The sequence below is a fragment of the Durio zibethinus genome, chromosome 2, assembly GCF_047325235.1.
Source record: "Durio zibethinus cultivar Kanyao isolate XHJ-2024 chromosome 2, ASM4732523v1, whole genome shotgun sequence".
NCBI classification, from domain to species: Eukaryota; Viridiplantae; Streptophyta; class Magnoliopsida; order Malvales; family Malvaceae; genus Durio; species Durio zibethinus.
The window spans coordinates 18,608,191-18,616,836 of record NC_143163.1 but is presented as its reverse complement, the minus strand read 5'-3'; positions in this window follow the sequence as shown (position 1 = coordinate 18,616,836).

Sequence of the window (8,646 nt, the reverse complement as noted above, 5' to 3'; positions counted from 1 at the left end):
GAAAGCAGTTTTGGCCCCAAACTTGGTATACGTGATCCTTGTATTTTTGTTGGCGTGCACAAAAAAATTCAGCTAAAACTCGAAGTGTACAAGTTTTTGTGACCATTTGAAAAAAATGTCCCCATTTCAGACACTTTAATGGCTACTGGCAGCAAACCTGTAAAGTCTCAAATGCTCTTGAAGGGGTTGTGAGTTCTCGAGGTTTGATGAGGGATAGGGGGCCAATATAACGGCCAAGTACCAGCACCCATCGCACATCATGTGAACACACCCCCCGGCCCTCCGATTGTCGAAACCCCAATGCCGTCGGTCAGGTTTTCCGACAAATATAAGGGCCAACTTCCAGCACCCATCGCACATCATGTGCGCACACCCCCCCGACCCATCCAATCGCCAGAACCTCAATGCCGCTGGTCAGGTTCTCCGAAGATGCTCTGACGATGGTGCCCCCGTGAAGAAAAATGCAGCACCAGCACATGCTGGGCCCAGCATGTGCTGTCGCAACCCTTGATCCGGTCCGATCTTAGATTGGGAATGAACTCCGTATGATTAGACTGGGAATGAACTCCCTATGCCTAAGTCAACCCACGAAACGAGCGTGCGGGCGCTCAGCCGGCCAGAGGGCTGTGATGCGCAAGCCGAGGATCGATCGGGTCCTCCTCTGAGTGCTGTTGATCCTACTGCCACAACCGTTGGTCTGGACCGATCTTAGACGGGGAATAAACTCCGTATGCTTGAACCAACAGATGAAACGAGCGGGCGGGCACTATGCCGGCAAAAGAGACAGGATGCGCAAGCCGTGGATCGATAGGGTGGCAGGTGGGTTTAGGCACATCTTCATATTTCTGTGTGTCAATGCCATTTTTATGGCTTGTAAATTCATACAATGGTCCCTTAAGACCTCACGTGAAGTTTCATGGGAAGACAACTCGTTTTCTATTTTTCGTGATTTTCAAAACTTTTTACGGTTCGGGATTTTTTAAATTTTTTTGAAAGGAGTTTTGGCCCCAAACTTGGTAGATGTGATCCTTGTAATTTTGTCGGCGTGCACAAAAACATTCAGCTAAAAACTCGAAGTGTACAAGTTTTTGTGACCATTTGAAAAAAATGTCTCTATTTCAGACACTTTTATGGCTACTGGCAGCAAACCTGTAAAATCTCAAATGCTCTTTAAGGGGGTGAGTTCTCGAGGTTTGATGAGGGATAGGGGGCCAATATAACGGCCAAGTACCAGCACCCATCGCGCATCATGTGCACACACCCCCCGGCCCCCCCGATCGCCGAAACCCCAATGCCATCGGTCCGGTTCTCTGACGATGGTGCTCGGTGAAGAAAAATGTGGTACCAGCACATGGTTGAGCCCAACATGTGCTGCCGTAACCCTCGGTCCGGTCCGATCTTAGACTGGGAATAAACTCCGTATTCCTAAGTCAACCCATGAAACAAGCGTGTGAGCGCTCAGCCAGCCAGAGGGGCAGGATGTACAAGCCGGAGATCGACCGGGTCCCCCACTGCGTGCTGTCGATCTTGCTACCGCAACCCTCGGTCTGGTCTAATCTTACACTGGGATTGAACTTCGTATGCCTAAGCCAACTGATGAAACGAACGGGCGGGCGGGCACTACGCCGGCCATAGAGACGGGATGCGCAAGCCGTAGATCGATAGGGCGGTAGGTGGGTTTAGGCACATCTTCATATTTCTATGTTCCAATGCCATTTTATGGCTTGTAAATTCATACAATGGTCCCTTAACCTTCACGTGAAGTTTCATGGCAAGATGACTCGTTTTCTATTTTTCATGATTTTTGAAACTTTTTACAGTTTGGGATTTTTTAAAATTTTTTCGGAAGGAGTTTTGGCCCCAAACTTGGAGGACGTGATCCTTGTATTTTTTTTCACATGCACAAAAAAATTTAGCTAAAAACTCGAAGTGTACAAGATTTGGTGACCATTTGAAAAAAGTGTCCCCATTTCAAACACTTTAATGGCTACTGGCAGCAAACCTGTAAAATCTCAAATGCTCTTTAAGGGGGTGTGAGTTCTCGAGGTTTGATGAGGGATAGGGGGCCAATATAACGGCCAAGTACCACACCCATCGCACATCATGTGAACACACCCCCGGCCCCCCCGATCGTCGAAACCCCAATACCACCGGTCAGGTTCTCTGACGATGGTGCCCGGTGAAGAAAAATGTGGCACCAGCACATGGCCAAGCCCAACATGTGCTGCCGTAACCCTCGGTCCGGTCCGATCTTATACTGGGAATGAACTCCATATGCTTAGACTGGGAATGAACTCCGTATTCCTAAGTCAACCCATGAAACAAGCGTGCGAGTGCTCAGCCAGCCAGAGGGGCAGGATGTGCAAGCCGGAGATCGACCGGGTCCCCCACTACGTGCTGCTGATCCTGCTACCGCAACCCTCAGTCTGTTTTCTAATCTTACACTGGGATTGAACTTCGTATGCCTAAGCCAACTAATGAAATGAGCGGGCGGGCGGGCACTACGCCGGTCAGAGAGACAGGATGCGTAAGTCGTGGATCGATAGGGTGGTAGGTGGGTTTAGGCACATCATCATATTTTTGCGTGCCAATACCTTATGGCTTGTAAATTCATACAATGGTCCCTTAAGCCTTCACGTGAAGTTTCATGCCAAGATGACTCGTTTTCTATTTTTCACGATTTTTGAAACATTTTGCGGTTCGGGATTTCTTAAAATTTTTTCGGAAGGAGTTTTGTTCCCAAACTTGGTAGACGTGATCCTTGTATTTTTGTTGGCTAAAAACTCAAAGTGTACAAGATTTTGTGACCGTTTGAAAAAAGTGTCCCCATTTTAGAACTTTAATGGCTACTGGCCGCAAACCTGTAAAATCTTAAATGCTCTTTAAGGGGGTGTGAGTTCTCGAGGTTTGATGAGGGATAGGGGGCCAATATAAGGGCCAAGTACCAGCACCCATTGTACATCATATGCGCACACCCCCCGGCCCCCCCGGCCGCCAGAACCCAATGCCGTCGATCAGGTTCTCCGGCGATGCTCTGACGATGGTGCCCTGGCATGTGCTGCTGTAACCCTTGCTCCGATTCGATCTTAGACTCGAAATGAACTCCGTATGCTTAGACTGGGAATGAACTCCGTATGCCTAAGTCAACCCACAAAACTAGTGTACGGGTGTTCAGCCAGCTAGAGGGGTGGGATGCGTAAGTCAAGGATCGATCGGGTCCCATTTTACGTGCTGTCGATCCTGCTACCGTAACCCTCAATCCAGTCTGATTTTAGACTGGAAATGAACTCCGTATGCCTAGGCCAACCGACGAAACGAGCGGGCGGGCGGGCGGGCACTACGTCGGCTAGAGAGACCGGATGCACAAGCATGGATCGATAGGGTGGTAGGTGGGTTTAGGCACATCTTCATATTTTTGCGTGCCAATGCCATTTTTATGGCTTGTAAATTCATACAATGGTACCTTAAGCCTTCACGTGAAGTTTCATGGAAAGACGACTCGTTTTCTATTTTTCACGATTTTTGAAACTTTTTATGGTTTGGGATTTTTTAAAATTTTTTTGGAAGGAGTTTTGGCCCCAAGCTCGGTAGACGTGATCCTTGTGTTTTTATTGGCATGCACAAAAAAATTCAGCTAAAAACTTGAAGTGTACAAGATGCTGTGACGATTTGAAGAAAGTCTCCCCATTTCAGACAATTTAATGGGTACTAGCAGCAAACCTGTAAAATCTCAAATGCTCTTTCAGGGGGTGTGAGTTCTCGAGGTTTGATGAGGGATAGGGGGCCAATATAAGGGCCAAGTACTAGCACCCATCGTAGATGATGTGCGCACACCCCCCCGGCCCCCCCGATCGTCGGAACCCCAATGCCGCCGGCCAGGTTCTCCAACGATGCTCCGGCGATGGTGCCCCGACGAAGAAAAATGCGGCACCAGCACATGCTCGAGCCCAACATGTGCTGCCGCAACCCTCGGTTCGATCCGATCTTAGACTGGGAATGAACTCCATATTCTTAGACTGGGAATGAACTCCGTATGCCTAAGTCAACCCACGGAACGAGCGTACGGGCGCTCAGCCAGCCAGAGGGGTGGGATGCGTAAGCCGGGGATCGGCCGGGTCCCCCTCTACATGCTGGCAATCCTACTGCTGCAACCCGTAGTCTAGTTCAATCTTAGATTGGGAATGAACTCCGTATGCCTAAGCCAACCGACAAAATGAGCGGGCGGGCAGCGGGCGAACAGGCACTACGTCGGCTAGACAGACGGGACGCGCAAGCCGTGGATCGATAGGGTGTTAGGTGGGTTTAGGCACATCTTCACATTTCTGTGTGCCAATGCCATTTTTATGGCTTATAAATTTATACAATGGTCCCTCAAGCCTTCACGTGAAGTTTCATGGCAAGATGACTCGTTTTCTATTTTTTACGATTTTTGAAACTTTTTATGATTCGAGATTTTTTTTAATTTTTTTGAAAGGAGTTTTGGCCCCAAACTTAGTAGACGTGATCCCTGTATTTTTGTTGGCTTGCACAAAAAAATTCAACTAAAAACTTGAAGTGTACAAGATTTTGTGACCATTTGAAAAAAGTATCCCTATTTCAGACACTTTAATGGCTACTGGCAGCAAACGTGTAAAATCTCAAATGCTCTTTAAGCGGGTGTCAGTTCTCGAGGTTTGATGAGGGATAGGGGGCCAATATAAGGGCCAAGTACTAGCACCCATCGCACATCATGTGTGCACACCCCCCCGGCCGCCCCGATCGTCGAAACCCCAATGTCGCCGGTCAGGTTCTCAGGCGATGGTGCCCCGACGAAGAAAAATACGGCACCAGCACATGCCCGAGCCCAGCATGTGCTGTCGCAACCCTCAGTTCAGTCTGATCTTAGACTGGGAATGAACTCCGTATGCCTAAGTCAACCCACTAAGCAAGCGTGCGGTCCTCAGCCGGCCAGAGGGGCAGGATGCGCAAGCCGAGGATTGACCGAGTCCCCCTCTGCATGCTGTCGATCCTGTTGCCACCACCCTCGGTCTAGTCTGATCTTAGACTAGGAATGAACTCCGTATGCCTAAGCCAACCGACGAAACGAGTGGACGGGCGGGCGGGCACTACGCTGGCCAGAGAGACGGGATGCGCAAGCCATGGATCGATAGGGTGGTAGGTGGGTTTAGGCACGTCTTCATATTTCTATGTGCCAATGCCATTTTTATGCCTTGTAAATTCATAGAATGGTCCCTTAAGCCTTCACGTGAAGTTTAATGGCAAGACGACTCGTTTTCTATTTTTCATGATTTTTTAAACTTTTTGTGGTTCGGGATTTTTTAAAATTTTTTCAGAAGGAGTTTTGGCCCCAAACTTGGTACACTTGATCCTTGTATTTTTGTTGGCATGCACAAAAAAATTCAGCTAAAAACTCGAAGTGTACAGGATTTTGTGACCATTTGAAAAATGTTTCCCCATTTCAGACACTTTAATGGCTACTGGTAGCAAACCTGTAAAATCTCAAATGCTCTTTAAGGGGGTGTAAGTTCTCAAGGTTTGATGAGGGATAGGGGGCCAATATAAGAGCACCCATCACACATCATATGCGCACACCCCCCCGGTACCCCCGATCGCCGGAACCGTAATGCCGCTGGTCAGGTTCTCCGGCATTGCTCCGGCGATGGCGCCTCGACGAAGAAAAATGCGGCACCAGCACATCCCCGAGCCCAGCATGTGCTGCCGCAACCCTCGGTCTGATTTGATCTTAGACTAAGAATGAACTCTGTATGCTTAGACTGGGAATGAACTCCATATGCCTAAGTCAACCCACGAAAAGAGCGTGCGAGCACTCTGACAGCCAGAGGGGCGGGATGCACATGCCGGGGATCGGCCGGGTCCCCCTCTGCATGCTGCCGATATTGCTACCGTAACCCTCGGTCTGGTTTGATCTTAGACTGGGAATGAACTCTGTATGCCTAAGCCAGTCGACGAAACGAGCGGGCGGGCGGACGGGCGAGCACTACGCCAGCCAGAGAGACGGGATGTGCAAGCCGTGGATCGATAGGGTGGTAGGTGGGTTTAGGCACATCTTCATATTTCTGCATGCCAATGCAATTTTTATGGCTTGTAAATGCGTACAATGGTCCCTTAAGCCTTCACGTGAAGTTTCATGGCAAGACGACTCATTTTCTATTTTTCATGATTTTTGAAATTTTTTGCGGTTCGGGATTTTTTAAAATTTTTTTGGAAGGGTTTTTGGGCCCAAACTTGGTAGACGTGATCCTTGTATTTTTTCTGGCATGCAAAAAACAATTCAGCTAAAAACTCGAAGTGTACAAGATTTTATGACCATTTGAAAAAAGTGTCCCCAATTCAGACACTTTAATGGTTACTGGCAGCAAACCTGTAAAATCTCAAATGCTTTTTAAGGGGGTGTGAGTTCTAGAGGTTTGATAAGGGATAGGGGGCCAATATAAGGGCCCAGTACCAGCACCCATCGCACATCATGTGCGCACCCCCCGGCCCCCCCGATCGCTAGAACCCCAATGCCGCCTGTCAGGTTCTTCGGCGATGCTCCGACGATGGTGCCCCGAAGAAGAAAAATGTGGCACCAGCACATGCCTGAGCCCAGCATGTGCTGCCGCAACCCTCGGTCTGGTCCGATCTTAGACTGAGAAAGAACTCTGTATGCTTAGACTGGGAATGAACTCCGTATGCCTAAGTCAACCCACGAAACGAGCGTGCGGGCGCTCAGTCGGTGAAAGGGGCACGGTGTGCAAGCCGGGGATCGGTCGGGTCCCCTTCTGTGTGCTGCCGATCCTGCTATCGCAACCCTCAGTCTGGTCTGATCTTAGACTGGGAATGAACTCCGTATGCCTAAGCCAATCGACGAAATGATCGGGCGGGCGAGCGGGCACTACGCCGGCCAGAGAAACGAGATGCGCAAGCCGTGGATCGATAGGGTGGTAGGTGGGTTTAGGCACATCTTCATATTTCTAAATGCCAATGCCATTTTTATGACTTGTAAATTCATACAATGGTCCCATAAGCCCTCACGTCAAGTTTCATGGCAAGACGACTCGTTTTCTATTTTTCACGATTTTTGAAACTTTTTTCGGTTAGGGATTTTTTAAAATTTTTTCGAAAGGAGTTTTGGCCCCAAACGTGGTAGATGTGATCATTGTATTTTTGATGGCATGCACAAAAAAATTCAGCTAAAAACTCGAAGTGTACAAGATTTTGTGACCGTTTGAAAAAAGTAACCCCATGTAAGACACTTTAATGGCTACTGGCAGCAAACCTATATAATCTCCAATGCTCTTTAAGGGGCTGTGAGTTCTCATGGTTTGGTGAGGGATAGGGGGCCAATATAAGGGCCAAGTACCAGCACCCATCGCACATCATGTGCGCACACCCCCCGATCGCTGAAACCACAATGCCGTCGGTCAGGTTCTCTGGCGATGCTGTCCCAGCGAAGAAAAATGCGGCACCAGCATGTGCCCGAGCCCAGCATGTGCTCCCGCAACCCTCAATCCAATCCGATCTTAGATTGGGAATGAACTCTGTATGCTTAGACTGGGAATGAACACCGTATGCCTAAGTGAACCCACAAAACGAGCGTACGGGCGCTCAACCGGCCAAAGGGGTGGGATGCGCAAGCCGGGGATCGGTCGGGACCCCCTCTGCGTGCTGCCGATCTTGCTGCCGTAACCCTAGGTCTAGTCTGATCTTAGACTGGGAATGAACTCTGTATGCCTAAGCCAACCGATGAAACGTGTGGGCGGGCGGTCGGGCGGGCACTACGCCGGCCAGAGAGACGGGATGCGCAAGCCGTGAATCGATAGGGTGGTAGGTGGGTTTAGGCACGTCTTCATATTTCTATGTGCCAATGCAATTTTTATGCCTTGTAAATTCATACAATGGTCCCTTAAGCCTTCACGCGAAGTTTCAGCGCAAGACGACTCGTTTTCTACTTTTCATGATTTTCAAAACTTTTTGCGGTTCGAGATTTTTTAAAATTTTTTCAGAAGGATTTTCGGCCCCAAACTTGGTAGACGTGATCCTTGTATTTTTGTTGGCATGCACAAAAAAATTCAGCTAAAAACTCGAAGTATACAAGATTTTGTGACCATTTGAAAAAAGTGTCCCCAATTCAGACACTTTAATGGCTACTGGCAACAAACCTGTAAAATCTCAAATTAACTTTAAGGGGGTGTGAGTTCTTGAGGTTTGATGAGGGATAGGGGGCCAATATAAGGGCCAAGTACCAGCACCCATCGCACATCATGTGCGCACACCCCCCCGGCCCCCCCGATCGCTGAAACCTCAATGCCGCCGGTCAGGTTCTCCGACGATGCTCCGACGATGGTGCCCCAGTGAAGAAAAAAGTGGCACCAGCACATGACCGAGCCCAGCATGTGCTGTGGCAACCCTTGGTCCGGTCTGATCTTAGACTGGAATGAACTCTGTATGCTTAGACTGGAAATGAACTTTGTATGCCTCAGTCAACCAACGAAATGAGCATGCGGGCGCTCAGTCGGCCAGAGGGGCGGGATGCGCAAGCCGGGGATCGGTCTGGTCCCCCTCTGCGTGCTGCTGATCCTGCTGCCGCAACCCTCAGTTCGGATCAATCTTCGATTGGGAATGAACTCCGTATGCCTAAGCCAA